The sequence below is a fragment of the Sus scrofa genome, chromosome 4 (genome assembly GCF_054392235.1).
Source record: "Sus scrofa isolate SSC_HxYL_T2T_F1_AM1 chromosome 4, Sscrofa_HxYL_maternal_Yorkshire_Landrace_v2.0, whole genome shotgun sequence".
Lineage (NCBI taxonomy): Eukaryota > Metazoa > Chordata > Mammalia > Artiodactyla > Suidae > Sus > Sus scrofa.
In genome coordinates, this window is record NC_139386.1 from 135,770,964 (window position 1) to 135,784,947 (window position 13,984).

Genomic DNA, 13,984 nt, shown 5'->3' on the forward strand with positions numbered 1-13,984 from the left:
AATGAAATACTTAAGAATAAATCTGACCAAGAAGGTGAAAGACTTATACACTGAGAACTATAGAACATTAATAAAGGAAATTAAAGAGGATATAAATAAAGAAATGAAAAGATATCCCATGCTCTTGGATTGTGTGAATACCGTTATAAGGACGATACTGTCTGAAGCAATCTACAGATTTAATGTGTTCCCTATCAAATTACCCATGACATTTTTCACACACCTAGAACAAATAATCCAATAATTTATATGGACCCATAAAAGACTCAAAATTGCCAAAGCAATTAGGAAGAAAAAAGCACGAGGAATAACCCTCCGAGACCTCAGATAATACTACAAAAGCTATAGTAATCAAAATAGTGTGGCATTGGTACCAAAACAGATATACAAATCAAGGAAACAGAATAGAGAGTCCAGAAATACACCCACACACCTGTGGTCAATTTATCTTTGACAAAAAAGGAAAGAATATATAATGGAAAAAAAAGACAGTCTCTTCAGCAAGTAGTGCTTGGAAAGTTGGACAGCCACACGTAAATCAATAAAGTTAGAACACACCCTCACACTATGCACAAAGATAAACTCGAAATGCCTTAAAGACTTAAACATAAGACTTAACCATAAAATTCCAAGAAGAGATCACAGGCATAACATTCTCTGACATAAATCATACTGATCATTCTTGACCTAATCATTCTTAGGTCCATTTCCCAAGACAATAGAAATAAAAACAAAAATAGGGAGTCCCCACTGTGGCTTGGGGAAACGAATCTGACTAGCACCCATGAGGATGCAGGTTCGATTCCTGGCCTTGCTCAGTGGGTTGAGCATCTGGCATTGCTTTGAGCTGTGGTGTAGGTCACAGATGTGGCTCAGATCCCGTGTTGCTGTGGCTGTGGTGTAGGCCATCGGCTACAGCTCTGATTTGACCTCTAGCTTGGGAACTTCCATATGCCATAGGTGCCACCCTAGAAAAAGACAAAACTAAATTAAAAAAAATTAAAAATAAACAAATGGGACCTATTCAAACTTACAAGCTTTTGCACAGCAAAACAAACCATAAAAAAAAAGAAAACCTATGCAATGGGAGAAAATATTTGCAAACGATGTGACCCAAAACGGCCTTCTCTCCAAAATATACAAACAGCTCACAGAGCTCAACAGCAAAACAAGCCAATTGAAAAATGGGCAGAAGACCTAAACAGACATTTCTCCAAAGAAGACATATAGATGGCCAACAGATACATGAAAAAAATGCTTTCCATCACTTATTATTACATAACTGCATATCAAAACCACAATGAGGTTCCACCTCACACCAGTCAGAATGGCCATCACCAAAAAGTCTACAAATAACCAGTGCTGGAGAGGATGTGGAGAAAAGGGAACCCTCTTACACTGGTGGTGGGAATGAGCGTTGGTGCAGCCACTATGGATGTCCCTAAAAAGCTAAAAAGGGAGTTGTCATATGATCCAGCAGTTCTGCTCCTGGGCATATGTCCAGACAAAACTATAATTCAAAAGGATCCACGCACCCCTGTGTTCACAGAAGCACTATTCAGAACAGTCAAGACACGGAAACAACCTAAATGTCCATGGACAGATGAACACATCAAGACGGCATGGTACATAAATAAAATGGAATACTACTCAGCCATAATAAAGAACAAAATAATGCCATCTGCAGCAACATGGAAGCAACTAGAATTACTAAGTGAAGTCAGAAAGAGAAAGACAAATACATATGATATCACTTACAATGTGGAATCTAAAATATGACACAAAGAAACCTATCTAAAGAACCCAAACAGATTCAGGGACATAAAGAACAGAGTTGTGGTTGCCAACAGGGAGGTGGTTGGGGGAGGGATGGAGTGGGAGGTTGGCATTAGTGGATGTAAACTATTATATACAGAACAGATAAACAGGTCCTGCTGTATAGCACAGTGTATATTCACTGTCCCATGATAAACCATAATGGAAAACACATTTTAAAAAAGAATGTATATATGCATAACTGGGTCACTTTGCTGTTCTCCAGAAATTAACATTCAACTATACTTCAATTAAAATAAACAGCAGCCTCCTAATATAAAACAAAAAAAATTATAAAGCAAAACCAAAATAAAATAGCCACCAAGAGATTTTACATACTATTATATTCTATTACATATAAAACTTTTAAATACATATCTAATTTTAAATCATAAAATACTAAGATTATATTAAAATTAATATATTAATAACATCTACATTATACATATTATGTGGTGATTTATTATGATAAATTGGCTCACATGATCATGGAAGCTGATGCGCTCCACACCCTGCGGGCTGGAAACCCAGGAGAGCCAGTGGTCTATTCAACTGAGTCTGAAGGGCTGAGAATGGGGGGGGGGGGTGCTAATGGTTTAAAAACGCTGTCTGGGGGCTAGACAAGATGAGATGTCCCAGCTGAAGCATGCAGACAGAAAGCGAAACGGTGGAAATTCCTCCTTCCTCTGCCTTTGGTACTAGCCCACCAACTTGGAGAGGGCAATTTACTTTATTGAGTTCACTGGTTTAAATGCTTATCCCATCCAGAAACACCCGAACAGACACCTCCAGAAATAAATTTCAACTTGGTCAGCCTGTGACCAGTCAAATCAACACGTCACATTAACATCACCCTGCCTCACTTGGCCTCTGAGTGGATTCAGGGCATTAACATGAGAGAGCACTTAAAACTGCGCCTGGCGCTAAGAAAGCACTCCGTAAACAGCAGCTGCTGTTAATGCCGTCAGCAGCAGCAGCAGCAGCTTTAAAGTTGCTCCCTGACAGTAATAACTCCACGACGAGGTCCAAGACAGTTATCACCAAAGGAGGTTATGGTGAATCCCTTGATAAAAGCATTCATCTGTTCTAAAGCCATGGCATCCCCATAATGTTTTGGTAAATACATATTAAATACGAAAGCCCTCTAAAAATGAAGTGGAACTTGGCTATATATAATTAAATGTTTTGCTTGTCTATTCATGTTTATATATTAATACAGAAATTGCAATGGTCATTATAAGGTAAATATCACAAATCCTTCCTATAACACAAAACCATAGCAGAAGGGGTATTGGACTTTGAGGCAGAAACTTTATTTCAGTTCAAAACCTCCCATTCATCAGTTTTGTACCCAAAACTGGTTAGGTCACTAATTCTGTTTCCCAGTTTCCTTACCTATTTTTGACAGATTTCTGACTATTTGTTCAGTCAGTTTTATGAGATATGTCTGTTAAAATCTTAACTAAAATTGTGGATATGCCTGTTCCTATTTTTTACTTTATAGGCACATCAGTTACATTCAGATTTATAAGCTACATGCAGACTTATCCAGTGGTGGGCTTTTAAATATTTAGCATCTCTCTCTCCGAGAGAGAGAAGGGAGAAACAATCCCTAATGTGCAATGTTTGCTGATTTTCATGGTAAAATCGGACAACGCCAATCTTACGCTGCTGCTGTGATGTTACATAACATGAAAGTGGGAAGAGATGCAAATATTAGCTCCCGCACCAGTTATATCATCCTGTTTTATCACTCTGAAATGTCTCTTTTATCTCTGGCATTGTTTGTTGCCTTAATGTCTATTTTATCTGGTGGTAGTATAATTATACCAGCTTTCTTTCTGTTAGGGTCCACGTGGTATATTTTGGCCATCTTTCTATTTTTAACCTTTCTTCAGCCCTTCATTTAAGCATATCTCTTAGAGTCAGCATACAGTTGTATTTTGGTTTACTTTTAATCCTCTTTGAAAATTTTAGACTTTAAAAAATTAATGTAATCACTGTTATATTTGCATTTAAACCTGGTATTTTCCTATTATTTTATATTTGTCTCACCTTTGTTTCTTCCTCTCCTCTCCTTTGGACTGGTAAGATGTTTTTATTATTCTATTTTCTCTGTTAGATTCTCAGTTACACATTATTTTATTCTTTTGGTGGCGGCTCTAAAGGCAAAAAAAGCATCCTTGACCTTGAGAGGGGTAAACAAATGAGCACTTTTCCACTTTCTAGACAACTCAAGGAATTTTCAAAGCCAATTCAACGTATCTATTTGCATTACAGGATGTCATTGTCATGTATTTTATTTTCTGCACATATTCAGAATCCTACAAAATATCCTAAATTTTAAACAGTATTTATTTTTATCTCCCATTTACACTTTCTTGTGCTTTTCTTTCCTTCATTAAAATACTTTCCACCTGGGAGTTCCCATAGTGGCACAGTGGAAATGAATCCGACTAGGAACCATGAGGTTGCAGGTTTGATCCCTGGCCTTGCTCAGTGGGTTAAGGATCCGGTGTTGCCGTGAGCTGTGGTGTAGGTCGCTGATGCAGCTCAGATCCCACGTTGCTGTGGCTGTGGTGTAGGCCAGCCGCTGCAGCTCCAATTAGACCCCTAGTCTGGGAACCCTCCATATGCCGCCAGTGCAGCCCTAAAAAGACAAGACAAAAACACCCCAAAAAACAAAAAATGCTTTCCATCTGGCATAATTTTCCTTCTGCCAGTGAACTCAAACATATTTTAATAAAATCTCTCAGCTTTCTGCCTAAACTTTCATTTTGTCGCGAGGACACGGTCACCGGCACAGAACTCCAGGCTGCCATTTCTGTGAGAAGATGCTGCTCTACAATTTCCATCGTTTTTAGAGAAAAATCAGCTGTCAGTTTTAGTTTTGCTCATTTGCAGATGCTTTGTTTGTGGTCTGTTGCTGAGATCCATTGCTGGTTTTCACAGTTTTTACCACAGCATCTTAGGATAGTCTCCTGTGTCATGATTTCTTTGGGACTCAAAGAACTTCTTCAATCTGTGATTTGCACTCCTTGGTAAGCGTTAGAAAACCTGTGGCCATATGCAGTTCTTCTCTGCAGTTCTTTTCCTCTTTATGCTGTAGTTTATTTTCATGGATTTACCTGTCACTTCACTAAGTTTTCTGCTTCCTCTGCTGTTAAACCCGCCTTTGAGTTCATAGTTTTAGAAACTGTTTTTCAGTTTTAATGTGTTTAAATTCATATAGATTCCAGTCCTTGAGGAAATCTTCCATCTTGTCATTTATCACTTATTGAGCACATTAGTAATTGTTAAAGTCCATGCCTAATTATTCTAATATCTGCATGGCCTAAAGTATTTTTTTAATAGTGTCTAATTTTTTCTTCAGTTTCCAGTCATTTGGTCTTGTCTCCTGGCATTTGTATTAAATGTTACACATTATTTGCCAAAATCTTCAGAAGCCCTGCATCATCCTACTTCTGTAAGGCGGGCATTTAATTTTCTTTTGGCAGCCAGTTGGATCCAATCAACGATTGACAGAGTTCAAGATGGGCCTGTGACCTTCCGAGGACTGGTCTGTAGAAAGTTTTCCATTACCCTATGTGCAGCCCTAGAGGGCCCCCGAGAGAAAACCCTCAGTGTAAGGAGTCCACCCTCCCTTCCCCGGCTGGGCTCCAGGTCCATCTCCCTCCCTTCCCCACTCTCCGACTCCCTCCGTCTGGAATACGGCCCAAGGCCCCAGGACATTGCTCCTTTGCTCAGCGGTTTCCCCAAGGGAGAAAGTGCCGGAGAAGGCCCAGTTCATGCTAGTGTATCACCTTCTTCCCCACCTGCCATCTAGCCCGGGCTGCTCTGGATACTCATTTATGCTGAAAAAAATGTATTTTTATATTTATCCAGATTTTATAGTTGTTCTTAGCAACAGGCTTGGTCTGATGTAAGCAATTCCATCATAGCTTGGAATGGAATACAAAGGGATAGAAAAATCTTGGCCTTTATTTTATGTATTAGAAGGTGCTCTGTTTATCACAATCTACTTGAAGCTAATGCTAAATTATTTCAATAAAATATGGGAGCCTTGCAAAAGGCCACTTAATCTCTTCATCTTTTGTGTTAGTGTTGTCATGTACAGTCCCCATGTACATATAAATCCAACAATATAGGGGTATAACTTTTATTTTAAACATGTACATGTTTTTTAGCTAGGAGAATAAAGCTAAATATATATAAATTTTTTTATGTAGATCCAAATTACCATCTGGTGTCACTCCCTTCATCTGAAGAATTTCCTTTATCATGTCCTTTGCCTTTGTGATGTAGGTTGGTTGGTAAGAACTTTTTTTGGGGGGTCTTTATTTTACAATTATTTTTGAAAGCCATTTTCTCCAGAAATGGAATTCTTGGTTGCACTTTTTCTTCAGCGGTTTGAATGTGTCAGTTTGTCTCTGGCCTCTATGCTCTGCAATGAGAAGTTAGCCATCATTCCCATTCTTGTTCCCTGAATGGAATACATCATTTTTCCCTTGCGTTTTGTGAGATACCTCTTTATATTTCTTCGGCTTTCAGTAATTTATATATGATATGCATTACATTTATCCCACTTGGAGTTTGCTGAATTCAGACCTAAAAGGCTCTGTATCATCACGCTGTAACCTTTTCCACCTATATTTCTTCTTCTCTCTTTTTTTTTTTTTGTCTTTTGTCTTTTCAGGGCTGCACCTGCAGCATATGGAGGTTTCCAGGAAAGGGGCTGAATCCAAGCTGTGGCTGCCAGCCTACACCAGAGCCAAAGCAACACAGGATATGAGCCATATCTGCGACCTACACCACAGCTAACAGCAATGCCAGATCCTTAGCCCACTGAGCAAGGCCAAGGATCAAACCTGCATCCTCATGGATGCCAGTCAGACTTGTTTCCACTGAGCCATGATGGGAACGCCATCTACCTATATTTCTTGTACTAATTTTCATACAATAATAACATGAGTACCCAAACCAGAACACTAATGCACATAGACAGGAAACCATTAAGTCAAAAGTAAAAACTCCAAATTCACAAATTACCATGAACAATGTTTTCCTATTGGTGAAATAGTTTATGTAGCACCTTAAAGCATAAAGTTAGCAAATTAAAATATTTTATCAAGTTTATCTAAAATATGCTTTCTTTAGAGGCAGAGTTACTGTGCAACTAATAAACTTAAGCTTTTGGGGTCCTAAAATGGCCTTCAAGATGTTTTCACATGGGCATTCGTGTTTGTAAGATACGCAAAATCACAATAAATTTTTGCTTCTTATCGTAAGAGGACTCTCCATTGTGTGAGCTTTAGTCCTCACACAACCCAGATCTATCCCTGCTTTCTGCCTGGAATGAAACATACTTGTAGCTCTTTCTGTAGACAGCGAAAAGGTGATGTTTTGTATCGGACAACTTGGCAGTAAACCGAGAGAGGGAACGCCACTAACAGCACAGTAACGATTTGAGCAGCAGGAGCACGGTGTTTGGCAGCAGGAACTGGCACACCTAAATGTCTGACCCAGTGTATGAGTTTGGCTCTCCCACGCAAGACAAGAAGTTTCAGAAGTAAGTGTAAGCATGACTTTCACTGGGACACACGTAGTAACTGGCAGTGATACGTATGACAAGGCTGTTGTCACCTCAGCCGGGTCCACAGCTACGCACTCCGAGTGCTTTGGACGCAAGAGGCCGAGTGTCAGAAAATTAGAAAAAGAGCATCTCCGCAGAGACGAGCACCTGGGGGATTCTGAGCAATCACCCAGGCTGCACCTAGCAGGGAAGTTTTAGGACTGCACACAAGTACAAAAAAGAAACTCAGTACCAATCCAGCAAAAATGATTTCATGTTGCTAGGCAGCTAGTTCAGGACCAATCTGGAGTGGAATTTAAGAAACTTCTCACTTCTTGAAGCAAACACTGGAAACCCAGTTTCATGAAACAGACATTGTTTACGAAGGGATAAAAATCTCCCTCATCCACTAAAAATAAAAACTTTATCTTAACTTTATTGATATTACATTCAGTTTTTCTCAGTGAAATGTTTTGATCTGTAAAAGAGATTAAGCCATTTCATTTCCAGTACATATTCCAAGATACTATACAAAACATTCGGTTAACTAATTTTAACTGTTCCCTAGTATTTCCTACATATCACAGAAAAATACTATATATTTTTCTTTCAAGTCTTCCTACAACGAAAAAATAAAAAACTTTGTACAAAACTTAATTAGGAGATCCCAACAAGTTTTTGGATTAATAGTTGGAAGTGAAAAATTAAATCGATCAAAATTTGTTGGATTCCAATCAAGACTGTGCAAGATTGTGGAGCAGCAGGATATGGAACTCACCTCCTCCAACAAATACATCAAAAATACATCTAGGAGTTCCCGTTGTGGCGCAGCAGAAACGAATCCAACTAGGAACCACAGGGTTGCGGGTTTGATCCCTGGCCTCACTCAGTGGGTTAAGGATCCGGTGTTGCCATAAGCTGTGGTGTAGGTTGCAGATGTGGCTCAGACCCTGCGTTGCTGTGGCTCTGGTGTAGGCTGGCGGCTACAGCTCGAATTAGACCCCTAGCCTGGGAACCTCCATGTGCCGGGGTGTGGGCCTTAAAAAAAAAGCGAAAAAAACAAACAAAACATCTAAAACTGGAGCAGTTCTCACAGAACACCTACTGAACACAAGCAAAACACCTCAAACACGTGAAAGCACAAGAAAGAGCTCCAAGAAACCGTGTGAGACAAAAGGCAAAAAAAGAGAAGCAGGACGGGCATGTACCCCTGAAGCTGAGGAGGGGGTCCCACCCCCGGGAGGCCCCTCTACTGGAGGGACATCAGCAGGGACAAAACGGAGCTTCCGCTGAAGGCCCAGAAGAGAGCACGGCCACCATCCTGTGGTGGGCAGGACAGACAGACACCTGCGCTGATGATCATGCCACCAGCCTGGGCACCCAGCCTGAGGTGCGCGTCCGATGCCACAGCGGGGGCTGAGTGCGGGAACTTGGCTGAGGGCGGGAACAGGACGCACGCAGGGAGAGGACTGGTGTTGGCTGCACAGGGACAGCCTGAAGAGGCCGGAGTGAGGTATGGCTGCAAGCAAGGATATTCATGAAAGAAGCCTGCACTCCCCACAGAAATGAAGTGCATTCGTTAAGTGGCACTCTTAGGCTGGGGCTGCCAGAGCAGCCTCTTTCTCCACATTCCCATGCCTCAGACGCCATCCTGCCCGACTCCAACGTCTCTGCCACATCAGCAGGCCTTGGGAGCAAATGCCAGCAGGTTGCTTACATGCAGGGGTGGGGTGGAGACTACAACTGAGCCTCAAGGGCTGCATGACTTAGGAAGAAGGGCTGAAATTCAGCCCCCCCCCCCAAAGCTGCACAAGCCACACACTTCCACCTCCACTGCTGGCTTTGTAAATTCAGTGCCTATGGGACATCCTAACAGATCATGGGAGCTCCCACAGCTGTGACAGGTCTGGCCTTAGAAGATATGGGCTCTGTAGGGGTGTGCATGCCAAGGCTGGGCTGGTGCAGGGTCTGAGCTGCCTCCACAGCTTCCAGAGCAGGTTCAGGTGAACCTTTAGTGCCGTCCTGGGAGCTAACTTAGTGCATGTGCCTTGTGAAAACAATGCCTGACAGACACCGGGGAAGACTGCTGGCATTCCCACAGCTGAGGAGGGATGAGGACAGAGCTAAGAACTGTGTACTTTGTGAGCCCACAGAATGGGTGACAGGTGACACAACAGAGCACACTCTAGTGAACAGTTCTGGCAGAGGAACACTCATCAGCTCCCCTCCCAGTGGCAGTACACCAGGCCCATCCATAGCTCAGCAATGGAGACCATAAATGGATCTGGGAGCTTCAACTAGGAAGCAGACCCTCCCCTGACAACCACAGAGCAAAGAGGAGGCCCTGCTCAATACCCAGTACAGGCTCCGGTCACCACACCGCCAGTCACGTCCATTATCCAGGGGACAAAGGCCAGCAGACACTGCAAAGTGAGAAAACAGGCATCCCTACTAAAAACAGCCCTCACGACAAAATATATCAAAGCCCGCTCAGGCTACACAGGGATGTGCCCACATAAACATAGCCCCCCCCCCCCCCGGTCCACCAGAGATAATTGTTTCTCTACAACTCATTCAGCAAGAGAAATATAACTGAAATGAAGAAACAGAGAAGCCACTCTTGATTAAAAGACCAAGAGAATTCCCCCAAAAAACAATGAAACAGACCCCTTCAATCTAATAGATACTGAGGTAAAGAAAATACTGAAAGACTTAAGAAAGGCTACCAACAGAAATGCAGATACTGTAACATGGAATTAGAAACTATAACGCGGACGCAAGAAAAAAAGTTAGAAAATTCATTTGCAGAGATGAAAGCTGAGCTAAAGTCAATAAACAGCAAAATGAATGAGGTACAGAAATGAATAACTGACTCAGAAGATAGAATACGGGGACTAACCCAATGAGAAAAGCAGACAAAACCCAAATGAGCAAAAGGCAGTATGGGGTAATACTAAGCATGCCACTCTATACTCAACAGGGATCCCAGAAGAAAAGAGAAGGGGAGGTTTTATGGCTGAAAACCTCCAAAACCTAAAGAAGGAAATAGATACCCAGAAACAGGAAACACAGAGGGTCACAAGTAAGATAAACCCAGAGAGACCTACATCAAGAAGTATTGTAATAAAAACGGCAAAGTTAAAAGCAAAGAAAGGATTCGGAAGGCAGCAAGAGGAAGACAGAGTTCATTGCAAGGGAACCCCCGTAAGGCAGTCCGCACCTTTCTCCTCAGCAGTGTTGGAGGTCAGGAGGGAGGGGCAGGACAGACTCAGAGCACTGAAGGGGGAAACGTCCACCTGAGCCTCTACCTGACAAGCTGGCAAGACCATCGTTTAGAGGAGGAGAGATTACGAGTTTCTCAAACAAGCAAAAACCCAATGGAATAGAGCAATACTAGCTTATCCTGAAAGAAATATCGAAAAAGCCTCCATAAATAGGAAAAAAGAATCTCTAAGAAAGAGAAAATCCTAATTGAAAAGTAAAATCACTTAAATGAGCCAATACATAGATTTTTTAATCAAAAAATTTCTGTGGAAGTGGTAATAACCACAATGAACAGCAATGAGACAAACGTGAAGATGTAAAAGAAGCCGTCAAATCATAGAATGTTGGGGAACAGTAAGAAAATGTGGTTTTATTTTCTGGAATGTGTTTGAACCTGTATGACTACCAGTCTAAAGCAAGCAGATACGGTAAGGGGTTAACATATTTCAAAAACAGGGTAACCACAAATTGAAAACATACAACTGATTCACAAGAATCAAAATGAAGAAACATAAGCATAATACAAAGGAAAATCATCAAATCACAAAAGGAAAAGAAAGAGACAAAGAAGAACTATAAAATCAACAGGAAATGAAGGATTAAAATGGCAATAAAGGAGATCCCATCGTGTCTCAGCAGTTAGCAAACCCAACTAGTATCCATGAGGACACAGGTTCGATCCCTGGCCTCGCTCAGTGGGTTAAGGATCCAGCGTTGCCATGAGCATGATGTAGGTCACAGACGTGGCTCAGATCCCACATTGCTGTGGCTGTGGCTTAGGCCAACAGCTAAAGCTCTGATTGGACCCCTAGACCAGGAACCTCCATATGCCACAGGTGCAGCCCTAAAAAGACAAAAAGACCAATAAATAAACAAATAAACAAATAAATAAAAATGGCAATAAATACAAATCCATCAATAATTACCCTAAATGTCAATGGACTAAATATTCCAACCCAAAGAAACAGAGTAGCAGACTGCATAAAAAAATTAAAAAACCATATAAATTTTTGGATTGTTTGTTCTAGTTCTGTGAAAAATGTCATGGGTGATTTGATAGGGATTGCATTGAATCTGTAGATTGCTTTGGGTAGTATGGCCATTTTTACAATATTGATTTTCGCAATCCAGGAACATGGAATATCTTTCCATTTCTTTCCATCTTCTTTGATTTCTTTGATTAAAGTTTTATAGTTCTCGGCATATAGGTCCTTTACCTCTTTGGTCAGGTGTATTCCAAGGTATTTGATTTTGTGAGGTGCAATTTTAAAAGGTATCGTATTTTTGTATTCCTTTTCTAATATTTCATTGCAGGTATACAGAAATGCAACTGACTTCTGAATGTTAATCTTATATCCTGCTACTTTGCTGAATTTATTAATCAGTTCAAGGAGTTTTGGGGTTGAGTCCTTAGGGTTTTCTATGTATAGTATCATGTCATCTGTATACAGTGACAGTTTTATCTCTTCTCTTCCTATATGGATGCCTTTTATTTCTTTTGTTTGTCTAATTGCTGTGGCTAAGACTTCCAAAACTATGTTGAAGAGCAGTGGTGAGAGTGGGCATCCCTGTCTTGTTCCAGATTTGAGTGAGAAGGCTTTCAGTTTTTCCCCATTGAGTATTATATTTGCTGTGGGTTTATCATAAATGGCTTTGATTATATTCAGGAATGTTCCCTCTATACCCACTTTGGCGAGGGTCTTGATCATGAATGGATGTTGGACTTTGTCAAATGCTTTTTCTGCGTCTATTGAGATGATCATATGATTTTTGACTTTTCTTTTGTTAGTGTGGTGTATGATGCTGATTGATTTGCGTATGTTGAACCATCCTTGTGAACCTGGGATGAACCCTACCTAGTCATGGTGTATAATTTTTTTGGTATGTTGTTGGATTCGGTTGGCTAAGATTTTGTTGAGAATTTTTGCATCTATATTCATCAATGATATTGGGTGATAGTTTTCTTTTTTGGTGGTATCTCTGTCTGGTTTTGGAATGAGGGTGATGGTGGCCTCATAGAATGTCTTTGGGAGTATTCCTTCTTCTTCAACCTTTTGAAAGAGCTTAAGGAGAACAGTTTGGAGATACCTTAGAAATCTATACATAGAACTTCCGTATGACCCCGCAATCCCACTCTTGGGCATCTATCTGGACAAAACTCTACTTAAAAGAGACACGTGCACCCGCACGTTCATTGCAGCCCTATTCACAATAGCCAGGACATGGAAACAACCCAAATGTCCATCGACAGATGATTGGATTCGGAAGATGTAGTATATATACACAATGGAATACTACTCGGCCATAAAAAAGAATGACATAATGCCATTTGCAGCAACATGGATGGAACTAGAGAATCTCATCCTGAGTGACATGAGCCAGAAAGACAAAGACAAATACCATATGATATCACTTATAACTGGAATCTAATATCCAGCACAAATGAACATCTCCTTAGAAAAGAAAATCATGGACTTGGAGAAGAGACTTGTGGCTGCCTGATGGGAGGGGGAGGGAGTGGGAGGGATCGGGAGCTTGGGCTCATCAGACACAACTTTGAATAGATTTACAAGGAGATGCTGCTGAATAGCATTGAGAACTTTGTCTAGATACTCATGTTGCAACAGAAGAAAGGGTGGGGGAAAAAATGTAATTGTAATGTATACATGTAAGGATAGCTTGATCCCCTTGCTGTACAGTGGGAAAATAAAAAAAATAATTAATTAATAAAAAAATAACAAAACCTACAATATGTTACCTAAAAGAGACCCACTTTAGGGCAAAGGACACACACAGATTGAAAGTAAGAAAAAGGAAAAAGACCTTTCATCCAAGAAGAAATACAAGAAAGCGGGGGTCACAATACTCATATCAGACAATACAGACTTTAAAACAAAGGACATAAAGAATGATAAAGAAGGACACTAATGATGAAAGGATCAATACAAGAACAGGATATTACACTTGTCAACATATATGCAATCAATATAGGAAGAAACAAATACATTAATAAAATACTAATAGACATGAAGGGAGAAATTGATGGGAATACAATAATAGTAGGAGACTTTTAACACCCACTCGCTAACAATGGACATATTTTCTAGACAGAAAAATCAATAAAGCAACAAAGACCCTAAATGATACAATAGAATAGTTGAACTTAATTGATATTTTCAGGACATTACATTCAAAATAAGCAGAATACACATTCTTTTCAAGTCCACATAGAACATTCTGCAGGACTGACCACAAACTAGGGCACAAAACAAGCCTTAAAATTTTTAATAGTATAGAAATTGGGAGTTCCCGTCATGGCGCAGTGGTTAATGA

General features: G+C 40.5%; 1 protein-coding gene across 44 annotated transcripts in view; it reads right to left on the reverse strand.

Moving 5' to 3' along the window:
• LOC146404297 (uncharacterized) overlaps positions 1-13,984 on the reverse strand; it is an 85,459-nt gene that overhangs the window by 42,701 nt on the left and 28,774 nt on the right. Inside the window, exon 5 of one of the 44 annotated variants that reach the window (XM_085024246.1) lies at positions 12,427-12,581. The exons of the other annotated variants lie outside the window; for them this stretch is intronic. The gene's annotated coding sequence lies outside the window, so the exon portion shown is untranslated. Of the gene's footprint in view, positions 1-12,426; positions 12,582-13,984 lie in introns of those variants that run through there. 44 annotated transcript variants of the gene reach the window in all.